The sequence below is a fragment of the Halichoerus grypus genome, chromosome 4, assembly GCF_964656455.1.
Source record: "Halichoerus grypus chromosome 4, mHalGry1.hap1.1, whole genome shotgun sequence".
NCBI lineage: Eukaryota > Metazoa > Chordata > Mammalia > Carnivora > Phocidae > Halichoerus > Halichoerus grypus.
Genome location: NC_135715.1, coordinates 98788095 through 98800602, shown reverse-complemented (window position 1 = coordinate 98800602; position 12508 = coordinate 98788095).

Here is a 12508-nt window from a genome sequence, read left to right as displayed (position 1 = left end):
ACAGCTGACTGGGTGTTGGCTAGGGCCATCAGGGTGCATGGGCTATGTTTCTCTCCTCTTCAATCGGGTGAGTCTTACTCTTCACATGGCAGCAGGGTTCTAAGAGCCCAAAGCACAAGGACTTTTCAAACCTCTACTGTGTCACATTTGCTAACATTTCATTGGCCCAAGCAAATCTCATGGTCAAGTTCAGAATCAAAGTGGAAATTGTACTCAGAGTTATATAGAGCAAGGGAGCATGGATATAAGAAAGGGAATCTTTGTTGACCATTTTTGTTAGCAATCTACCACTGAGCTTGGCAAAAGATTCCAGGAGAAAATTCTTTAAGATGACAAAATTGGCAAAATGTTCTCAATGTGTCTGAACATGCTGAGAGAAGATTTAGACAATTGTCAAGGAGTTTGATGTTCAACTTATGAGAATCATAAAGATAACTAAGCAAGGGGGAAAAATAACAGGATATCTGAGGATATCAGAACATTGTTCAGCAAATAAAAATAACCATAGTTTGCAACAGACTTACTGGTAATTAGTGTTTAGTCATATGCCAGTCAACACTGAATATTGAACTAACCAAAATTACAGATTGACCATATTAGGAGAAAAAAATGGGGTGCAAAAAGTGGGTATAGATAGTGGGGCAGGAAAGATTAAAGAGTGGAGCCCTTCTCTCTGGTCCTCTTCCTGAAGGAAAATCAAGACATCATATTTACAACTAGAGAGTCCAGAAGTAAAAATGCAAGAATGCTACCTACAGAAATGGGTACTAATACCAAAACAATCAGGTAAAAGAGGAGAAGCTGCTGCCTCTGGGAAGGAGGAAATGATAAGTGGGGGGAGGAGGACCTGCTGTGTTTCACAATCAGCTGTACAGAAATATTTGTATTCAACATGTGCATGTTAACTTAAATACAAATAAAAAAAGAAGAGACAGAAAATAAAATGATCAATGTCTTTAATACAGAATGATATGTAGTAGTCTCTAATATCAAGTGACAAAACGCAAGATGCAGAATAACTTGTATATTAAACAATTATTTATGTTTTAAAAATGGAGTGGCAGGGGCGCCTGGGTGGCTCAGTCGTTAAGCGTCTGCCTTCGGCTCGGGTCGTGATCCCAGGGTCCTGGGATCGAGCCCCGCATCGGGCTCTCTGCTCAGCGGGGAGCCTGCTTCTCCCTCTCCCACTCTGCCTGCTTGTGTTCCCTCTTTCACTGTCTCTCTCTGTCAAATAAATAAATAAAATCTTTAATAAATAAATAAATAAAAATGGAGTGACAGATATAAATATATATTTTGTGTGTGTCTATAATAATTCATCAGCAAGCTCTGTTGAGTCTACGTTCAAAATAAATCCCAATTCCAGCCATATCTCTCCCTGCATCGCTCTCATCCTTCAGAAAGCCATCATGTCATGCCTCTGCTAGGTTAGCAGCCTCTCATTGCTTGACTGGCCTCCCTGCTTCCATCCTTAGGTCTTGTCTCCACACAGCAGCCCAAGGAATCCAGTTAAGGGAGAAGTTAAATCACATAATCCCCTTGTTCAAAACCTTTAAAGTATTTTTTCAATCTGCCAAATAAAACCAGACTCCTCACCAGAGCTCCACAGCCTCATATGATCTGGTTCTGACCTCAGTTTTTCTTGTTCTACTTCATTCTTACCTCAGAGTCTTTGCAACTCATAGCCCCTCTGCCTAGGGTGCTTTTCTCAGATACTGTGAGGCTGGCTTCTCACTCAGATCCGTGCTCAAATGTCATCTCCCCAGAGAGACCTTTCCTAGTTCCTCTCTCTGTACCCTCCCTCCCTACACACCACCTACCTATCATTGTCTATCACCCCACCCTCATTCATTTTTCTTCATAGCACTTAGCACCACTTGACATTTAATTATATATTTAATATTTAGTTGTTTATTAGCTATCTCTCCCAACAGAATGTAATTAGTGTCCCATGAAGAACCCTACAATCATGTACCCCATGACAGAAGCCATATTTGTCTGTTTTGTTTATTGCCTTTATCCCCCAAGCACCTAAAACAGGGTCTAGTGCATAGCAGCTATTAATACATTTCTCTTGAATAAATTAATAAACAAAAATACACACACATACACACAAACCAACTATTTATAGTGGCTGCTTTGGGGAAGGAAATTGGGAACTTGGGTGTCAGGCATGAGAGAGCAAGAGAGACTTACTTTTCACTTCTCTATGTCCCACGACCTTCAAACTCCTCCAGCAGCCAGAGTCCGGGCAGTGGTCTCCATGGTACCACACACCACGGTGCACTAGGGTGAAAAGGGGAAAGGTGAGAACATTTATTTAGATTTACTTTATTCTTAAAAGAAAGAAGACATTATTCACATTGAATTCATAGATTTTTGAGTACGTGTAAATTATTTATAAATTACATTCTGAATTGCATGTTCAATATTTTTTTTTTACTGACAAGGATATAAAATCAATAGAGTTTTGGTCTGTAAATTTGGTCACAAACTGACACGTTTGATTTGTCTCACACTGTTTTAAAATTGTTTGAATCAACATTCAAGTCCAAAATTTTCACCTAAGATTGCAGATATCTGGGGTTTTTTGAGACATCAGAGTTGCTCTCAATACCAGTTCTATGATTCATAGAGCCATGTGAGCACAGCCCTGTTTAGAAGGTATGTAATCCTGTGCACCATGGTTTTCTCCAATGGCTTTCTGTGGGTTCTCATGTTTAGCTCACCTCACTTCCTGCAGGCATTTCAGTTTACGACCCTTTTCTGACTGTTTCTCAACCTCAGCCAAATAATTTGTACCTCATAGCTCAGAAGATTGAGTTTAGAACTATCCCTGTCTCTGCACTGCACTTACTCATTCAATCCTGTTGAGCAAGAGTAATAGGGGACAGAACAGATGTTGACACAACCATGATTAATTGGAGAGTGTGAATCATAGTCCTGCAGTTGTGTCCTGGCTGAGAGCAGGCTGAGAACCACTGTTCTGCAATTTTGTGCCTTGATATCCTGATTATATGGAGTCCTTCTTTGTTATATTTGTATTTACAGCCTCATAGAAACTTCTTGTAAGGAGTGCTTTGTGTATAGCACTTCTCAGTTCCTTGGAGTAGTGAGTATTGAGATTTAATAGAGACTTGTTGGTTAAATGATTAACATAAAAAAGCATGGATACACTTGAAACTAATATAACATTCTATGTTAATTATACCTCAATTAAAAAAAAAAAGCATGTTTACTGCCAGTACTTATATCACCATCGTTTGTATAGCTAAATATATGGAGATAGTAAAAGACATGCACACACACACACACACACACACACACATATATGTTCCTTTAGTAAAAGCAAGAAGAATGTCTTGATCATTTTTCTTTCCCTCTAGTGCCTAGGGAAGTGGCTTTGCTATAACAGGTGCACTATAATAACTGGATGAATAGATGAATAAATGAGTGAATAAAGTCCATGATATCCACCCAGATAATAATCATAGATACTATTTATTAAGCATTATCTGTGGACTGGCCACTGAGCTAAGTCCTTAATGTCATTTTCTCATTTAATCCTCACAATAATTATATACGGGCAGTGTTTTTTTTTTTTTCTTTTACTTTTACAAACAAGGAAATAAGACTTCGAAAAGTGAAATAAGTAGTCCACAACCACACAACTACTAAATGGCAGACCCAGATTCAAACCCAGGACTTCCCAAGGCTAGTAGTCTTTACTAGGAAAAACCAAAAACAAACCAACCAAACAAAAAACCCTCTGGATGAGAAGATGTTGAAATTTATCCAATATTTACATCCACTGGCTTAGTTGTCATGAAAAATAAGCTATAAAATCAGCATATTCTGCAAGAAGAGAACAGAAGTTAAGGATGTCTTTAGCCAAATTAATAGGGAGGGAAGAAAATTAATAGGGCATTCAGAATAAAACCCAGGACAGGTTTAAGTACATGGCCAATAGAAGTTACAACATTCACATTTTAAAAACTTGATCGGAAGTTAGAAATGACCTTGAAAAATAGTAGACAGTTGGAAATTACCTGTTATAAAAAGGGGAAGTTGCTCCCTGGGCCCAACTTCTATTTATTGTAGATAAAAAGTAGTGAGCAGACCAATTAAAAAAAAATACAAGATCAAAACTCCAGTTTCATTCATCCAACAGGAGCACTTCCTACATGACTAAGGGACTGCTGGGCAAAAGAGACATCAACAGGTTGCAGGCTTAGGCTCCACTCCCAAGGAATTCATCATCCGCTGGAGGAGTTGAGGCGTTTACACATGAGAGAAAGAGACGACTAGGTCAAGTGAGACCCAACCTGGGTGGTCCTGCCAGGAAATCAGAAAATTTTGGACTGATGGCTGTTAAATGCAGAACTTTGGGGCAGCAAAAGGTTAAGAGACCCCTCTCAGGGGCACCTGGGTGGCTCAGCCCTTTAAGCATCTGCCTTCAGCTCAGGTCGTGATCTCAGGATGCTGGGCTCAGGTCATGATCTTAAGGTCCTGGGATTGAGCCTGACATCAGGCTCCCCGCTCCACCAGGAGCCTGCTTCCTCCTCTCCCTCTTCCTGCCGCTCCCCCTGCTTGTGCTTTCTCTCTCTATCTCTCTCAAATAAATAAATAAAATCTTTAAAGAGAGAGAGAGAGAGAGACCACCCTCAGCCCAGTCTGCATACAATAGCACACACCACTGAGAGAGAGATGTTGTAACTGGAGTCCTTAAGATAAAAGACTTAAATAAATTAATCAGAATTGTTCTGAACATGATGATAAGGGGCACAGATGGCAGAGGGTGAGGCAACAGTTGAATAAGAAGAGCTAAACATATTTCTCCAGTAGAAGATGGGTTCAAAGCAATTTGTTTAATGAAAAGGAAAATATGTTAATTAGATGGAAAGCTGAGGGCCTGGTGTGTGTGTGTGTGTGTGTGTGTGTGTGTGTGTGACTATAAGTAAAAAATCCAAGAAGAACCCCTAAGCTGGTTGGCAGACCATTCATGGGGTGATGTGAGGGAGATTTTTAGTTTACTTTTAAATTTTTTCTATTTTTTTCCCTATTTGAACAAATAATACATGAACATATTTTCCCTTCCACAATTATAAAAGTTATAGGTCAAAATAAAGTCCCCTTTGGCCACATCTCAACTGTACCACATCCAAATCTCAATACCTCCTCAAATGATTTTTTCTGAAATGTGAGGTAAGACACATGTAGTATTTGAGCATGAGCCCCCAAAAAAGAGGGGGTTGGGGTAGCTTGCAGTAATAATGACACTAACTCCCCTTCAGTAAGCAGGTGCTGTGCTACTGTCTACACATAAATTATTAGCCCATTCAGCAAATGTTTTTTTGTGAACTCCCATGTGCCAAGAACTAGGAATACAACAGTGACCTCAAATAGTTTGGAAAGCTTGGCCTATTTTTCTCCGCATACTGTTCAGAAAAGCAAGACTCGGAGAGATGAAGGCACTCCCCCAAGGTTACTGCAGAGAGAAGTGGCAGTGCTGGGATTCAAACCTGGTCTGCCTGTCTTCAAAGACTAGCATTCCTTCCTCCACTATTCCCCAGTTGTTTTCAAACCTTTCATTTTAAAAGCAGAAGTCTTTTTTAATGCAAATAAAATGGTCACCTCACAGCTCAATACAGGAAAAAAAAAAAGTTAAAGTAGAAGCACTTTGGTTTCCTTTCGGTGGCCTGCTTGTAAAAATAAGTGTGTTCTCAGCAAGAGGACCAGATGGAATTGCTTAAGGAGTAAGAACTCACAGGACCAAGTGTCCTGTTGTGAAAGAGCTTCAGGGACAACTAGCAAATGTTAATGTTGATGGAGAGCATTAGGGCTAGTGAATTACAAACCTGAAGATGGCCGGGAATGGCAGATTCCTGTCTGTCTCCCAGTACATGTGACCCTGCATTGCTGATCCTAAACTCACTGGGATTCTGAGATCTGGTATTGTTAAAAGTTCCCCTTGGTGACTGGTGCTCACCCAATCAATCTTCCACCTGTTGTCCCAATCTGGAAATATTTGACTAGACCTGTACAATAGGGCCACTGTTTGGGATGCCGAGCATTTGTGGATTATCATCCTGAATGCCTTGTTCCCCTCCTTCTGCTTTGATTTTTCATTTCTACCTACCCCTCAGTCATGAGCCACATAATCCTTTCTAGAATGATGTAGGTCCAGTATTCCTTGCTTGGTCTAATATTTGCTTCCTAGTTACTGCTCTAATTTCTCATTCTTGTTGGTGAGTTAAAATGCTCTTCCAGATAGTGCCAAGCTCATTTGATTCAGCACCTCGGCTTCTCTTTCTGATGCTGTGTCCTGGAAAATCCCATATCCCCCTCCCTCTGCCCTACCAATTCCCCCAGGTCAATCCTGGCTTCATGGATTGGACCCAGGACACCATTCCTTATTATGGTGATCAGTTTTACCATTTCCCCTCTGAGCAATCATCCAATATTTGCTTCTTTCTTTTTTTTTTTTTTTAAGATTTTATTTATTTGAAAGAGAGAATGAGAGAGAACATGAGCGGGGGACTAGAGGGAGAAGCAGGCCCCCTGCTGAGCAGAGAGCCTGATGCTGGACTCAATCATGACCTGAGCGGAAGGCAGAGGCTTAACCGACCAAGCCACCCAGGTGCTCTATCTGCTTATTTCTACTCATGGAAAGTTCCCTTCTTCACTAAAGAGCCTGTCCTTTGTTGGAGAGTAACAATGGCTTTAAGAAAAGATTCCTCTAAATCTTTGGCTAAAACTAGCTACTCTATAGTTTCTGCCTATTTGTTCTCCCCTCCAGAACAGCGTTTCTCAGTGTGGCCCCCAGACCCAACTGGTAACTTGTTAGGAACGCAAATCCACAGGCCCTGCTACCGACCTGCTAAACAGAAACTCTGGAGAGGGGGCTCAGAAATCTATATTTTAATAAGCCTTCAGGTGATTCCGATGTACTCAAATTTGAGAACCACTGCATTAGAAAGCAAGACTCTTGGACCAACTTTCCTGGACACATTTAGCTTGATTTAGAGTTTTTAGTTGCATTGATACTACAACGTGTTGGTCCAACTCCCGAAAGACACTTCACTCTTTCCAGTATAGTTTATCTCTTGGGCAAAGGGCATACCATTTGTTGTAGGTTTTTTTTGAGGGGTGGAAACAAATCTTATTTTTTTTTTATTTCTAGCTATGCCTAGGGATAAAGTGTTCTTTAGGCTAAGTTTGATAAACACTGGTCAGTTACAGAAAATAGTCAATATGTTTCTAGCATAAACACAGAACATTAGTTCTTGATACTTAGTGTGTCCTGTAAATATTTAGCTGACAGATGGTTTTGAAAATGTATGAGAGATGTGATGGTTAGTTGTGGTCAACATCAAGCTTGGTTAATCAAGAAGACTTTATGAGGGACATGAGAATGATGTTGGACGTGGACAGAACAAATGCAATTTTACAGACAGAAATAGGGATAAGCACAATGTTGCAGGCAGAAGTCAAGCTAATAAAAGTGGCCTCATACACTGGTTTCAGTGGTTTGGGAATCCAAATGCCTGGAATTCTACAGTTCTGTCACTTACCAGCTGTGTGACTATGCTTTGCATCTGTAATCTGGAGTGTCACAGTGGTACCTCCACGTGGTGGGCAGCATCTAAGACGGCCTCGAGATTTCTGCCCTGTGGTGTGCATGCCCTTCCCCTGCAAGTATTGGGTGGCACCAGTGAATATGATGAAATATCACTCCTGTGAGTAGGTTATTTATCAGTTGCCTTAGAGTTAATCAAAGAGAGATAATCCTAGGTGAGCCTGACCTATCAGCTTTTAGAAGAAGGTAAAGCCTCAGAGAGACTCTCCTACTGCCATGGAAGAAATCAAACAACTCACGAGAAGAGAAGCCACGTGGCAAAAATCTGAGGGTGGCCACTTGGAGCTGAAAGTAGTCCCCTGCTGGGAGCTAGCAAGAAAACCAGGACCTTGGTCACCTTGCTGCAAGGAATGAACTCTGCCAAAAACCAGTGAACTTGGAAAAGGACCAGAGCCCCAGATGAGTTCACAGCCCCAGCGGACACCTTGTTTAAGCCTGTGAGACCTGCAACAGAGGACCCAGCTAAATTGTACCTGGACTCCTGACCCACAGAAACTGTGAGAGAATAAATTAATGTCGTTTTAAGCCACTAGGTTTGTGATGACTTGTTACAGAATATTAGCAATAGAAAACCAATATACTATCTCAGAGGGTTGGAATGAAAAGATGCTTCTAGGGGCACCCCCAGTACCTCAGCGTCTGCCTTTGGCTCAGAGTCCTGGGATTGAGCCCCACATCGGGCTCCCCACTCTGCAGGAAGCCTGCTTCCCCCTCTCCCACTCCCCCTGCTTGTGTTCCCTCTCTCGCTGTGTCTCTCTCTGTCAAATAAATAAATAAAATCTTAAAAAAAAAAAAAGATGCTTCTAAAGTATTTATCATAGTGCTTAACATTTAGTAAATGCTTAATAAACTTAAAAACATTAGAAATGATTTTGGATGACCAGATTTGAGAAAGAAAGGCCACAAGGAACAAGGGTTCTGTTGGGAAAGAAGTTACATGTTGCTTGCAGAGGGAGCATGGTTAGTGAGGCAGATGTGGCCTGATGGGAAAAGACCTCAAGCCCTCTGGTCTTTGGGGGCCATTTGCTGGGAGGGGAAGTGAGGCACCAGTAGAACAAGACTCCGGTGAGATAGAAACTGAGGATCTCTGAGAGGCCACACTCACTGGGCCATCTAGAAGGATGACATCTTATATATGTGTCATTGTTCCAACTGTGTGCCCTGTCAGTGAAGGGATTCTTGAGCACTTGAGCGTTGAGACAGCATTTCTTTCTCAACACCCACCCCCTCGGTGCTGTTCCCTTAGCAATGCTTTCTTCCTGTTTCACTAACAAAAGCCTGACTTGCAACTTGGGTATGTCCTTTGTTCCATACTCACCTTGCCAGTCAAATGGACCCCCATCACCCACCCTCTGACCACAGTCTTATTAAGGACCTCGTCCTGAACTGACCCCATCCAGACCTTACCAGTAATCTCAGTTGTTTTTGACCCCTATAGAATCAGCCTCAACCATGTTTCATCGCTGTCCTGTCCCACCTGATGGGGTTCTGGCTAATTTGGGCAAACAGGGCCCCTTCTCAAAGAAAACATATTTTTAGTTGACTGAAAATAATTAATTAATGACAAGCTTTAAGGTGGTTTGAATTTAGAAGAATCTAAAGTGGGAGAACATTGACTAAAATTGTCAAATTTACTTATTGAGAACAAATGACATGCAAAGTACTGGCCCTGATATCATGGTGATTCAGAGAGTGAGAGGTATGGTTCATCCTCATTTACCCTATTTAGGAAATAAAACATAAGAAATTACCAACACAAATCATACCTAATAACTTAATATGGCAAAACAAGAGATGTTACAAGAGAGCTCATGACTGATAACCAGATGGATGGTAGGGATAATAACTTCCACACAAGTTCTAGAAGGACCGTGTCACTGTGGGCTTTGGGGATCAGAAAACATCATGGAGGAGGAGAAAAATGTTGATCTGTATTTTAAAGAATAGGCACTGTTAAGGGCTGAATTATGTCCCCCCTCCCCCAAATTTTCATATGTTGAAGTGCTAGCCCTCCAGTACCTCAGAATATTATAGTATTTGAAGATGGGGTCTTTAAAAGGGTAATTTCCAAATGAGGTCATTAGGGTGGGCCATAATCCCATATAACTGTTGTCCCTATAAAAAAAGGAAATTAGAACATAGACACACAGAGGGGAAGACCATGTGAGGACACAGGGAGAAGGAGGTCATTTACAAACCAGGGAGAGGTCTCAGAAGTTACCAATCTTATTATTGGATTTCCAACCCCCAGAACTATGAGAAAATAAATTTCTGTTGTTCAAGTCACCCAGTCATGGTACTTTATTATAGCAGCTCTAGAAAATTAATGCAGGCAATGTTTGGTATCACTTGCCCTTTGAATGCCAGGGAATTAACTGATTCCATAAGAGAAATAGGAGATAAAGGGGCAATAGAAGAGGCTAGATAAAAACAAGAAGATGAATTTCAGGAAATCGTGGAGATAAAATTAAACGAATAAGAAAAAGTGGACAGTGATTGCCAAGATGAACCTTTGCTGAGGAAAGAGCAGCAAGATTATGTACTCCAGCAGAGATATCTTTGTTTTGAGTCAATGGAGGAGAAAACTTTATGAGCTCAATGACAGAGGCAGGAAGAAGTAGGAGGAAAGGGGTTCCAGGGAAATCCATGGAGGTGAAGCCCAAAGGAGATAAGAAGCCCCATGGAGAGTGCCTAAGCTATTGAAGACAGGAGGATAGAGGAAGAGGAAGTAACATGAGTCCTGAGACTAAAGGAAGTAAAAAATTAAGAATCTAAGGAAGTAAAAGGAGTTCAAAGTAAGCCTAGAGGAGCTAAAAATAAACCATACACATATGGGCCAAGCATTATATAAACCAGAAACAGGTCATTGAAATAACAATAGATCCCTCAAATTTAGAGTTACTGGAGGTCAGAAAGGAAAGAAACAGGGAATAATTTTATTTTTTTAAAGATTTATTTATTTATTTTAGAGAGAGAGAAAGAATGCAAGCAGGTGAAGGGCAGAGGGAAAGAATCCCAAGACTCCGATGCTGAGCACGGAGCCCAATGTGGGGCTCTATCCCAGGACCCTGAGATCATGACCTGAGCTGAACTCAAGAGTCAGACACTTAACCAACTGAGCCACCCAGGTGCCCCCAGGGAATAATTTTAAAATAAGAAACAAAGTAATATAGGAAGAAAGATTGGGTTTGGGCATCTACTTTTTAATCCTTGACTGGATCCTCTGAGTTAAAAATTTCCCCATTTTATACCAAGTTGGAAACCAACCTAAATAATAAAATAACCAATGGAAAAGGGAAATTAATTACTTCCTTCAGATGGAAGGAAGATTCCTTTTTGGCTATGTTGAATAGATTAGATATAATTTACTCAAAGTATAGCTATGGACAAGCGAGTCACTACACAGCTCTTTGGGGGAACCACAAAGCCTGTGACTCCTACTGGGAAGGTAGGCATGTTCCATACCACATAACTGATCCAACCCCTGCCTAATCCCTCAACCCCCACTTCTCCCACCTCAGTGTTAGCCCCCAAACAATTTTTAGATGTGTCAAAGGCCTATGAGATGTTTTGGCATAGAACATGTATGCAAAGAGGGATATCATCAGGTCAAGCAGACTGTCTCCTAGAAATTTGATACGGAACTGACAAGTTGCGAATAAGTTGAAGCTTTGCATTATTAGAAAAGGTGAGCAAGCACACTTAATGAACAAGCGAAAACCAGGGTAAGTTGAAATCAAAAGGTATTCACAGGGGAGTTGAGAAATTGGTGAGTAGGAATAGAAATGGAGTGGTGCAGATGGAGGGCTGCTGAGTCATGGTGGTTATGGGATCCCTGAGCTCGCCAAGATGACCCAGGTCAGCGACTCTTCCCAGGATGCCTCTAGTGCCTGAATGACTGCCAATATCCATGAGGTCTAACCCCATCGCTTCCCCTGAATTCCTGGGAGGTTCTTAGAGCCCTTACTTCCATGAATATCCTCAAGATACCCCTGCTTCAAGGAAACAGTCAAAAAAACCAAAAGACAACCAACAGAATGGGAGATATTTGCAAATGACATATCAAATAAAGGGCTAGTATCCAAAATCTATAAAGAACTTATCAAACTCAACACCCAAAGAACAAATGATCCAATCAAGAAATGGGCAGAAGACATGAACAGACATTTTTCCAACGAAGACATCCAAATGGCCAAAAGACACATGAAAAAGTGCTCAACATCACTCAGCATCAGGGAAATCCAAATCAAAACCTCAATGAGATACCACCTCACACCAGTCAGAATGGCTAAAATTAACAAGTCAAGAAATGACAGATGTTGGCAGGGATGCAGAGAAAGGGAAACCCTCCTACACTATTGGTGGGAATGCAAGCTGGTTCAGCCACTCTGGAAAACAGTATGGAGGTTCCTTAAAAGTTGAAAATAGAGTTACCCAATGACCCAGCAATTGCACTACTGGGTATTTACCCCAAAGATACAAATGTAGTGATCCAAAGGGGTACACGCACCCCAATGTTTATAGCAGCAATGTCCACAATAGCCAAACTATGGAAAGAGCCAAGATGTCCATCAACATATGAATGGATAAAGAAGATGTGGTATATATACACTGATGTTAATGATGTTACTTTAAAATTTTTCTGAAATTTTGAAGGTTATATCACATTACTAAAGCTTAAGGGAAGTAAAAGAAAAAATACTCCCTACATATTGCATGACTATCATTCTAGTTTATGCCCTGGTAGTATTTTTTTCATAGGCATATTTTTTTGAGATATATTTCATGTACCATAAAATTAACTCCTGTAAAGTGTGCAATTCAGTCCTTTTAGTGTATTCGCAAAGACGTGCAACCATCACCACTAAG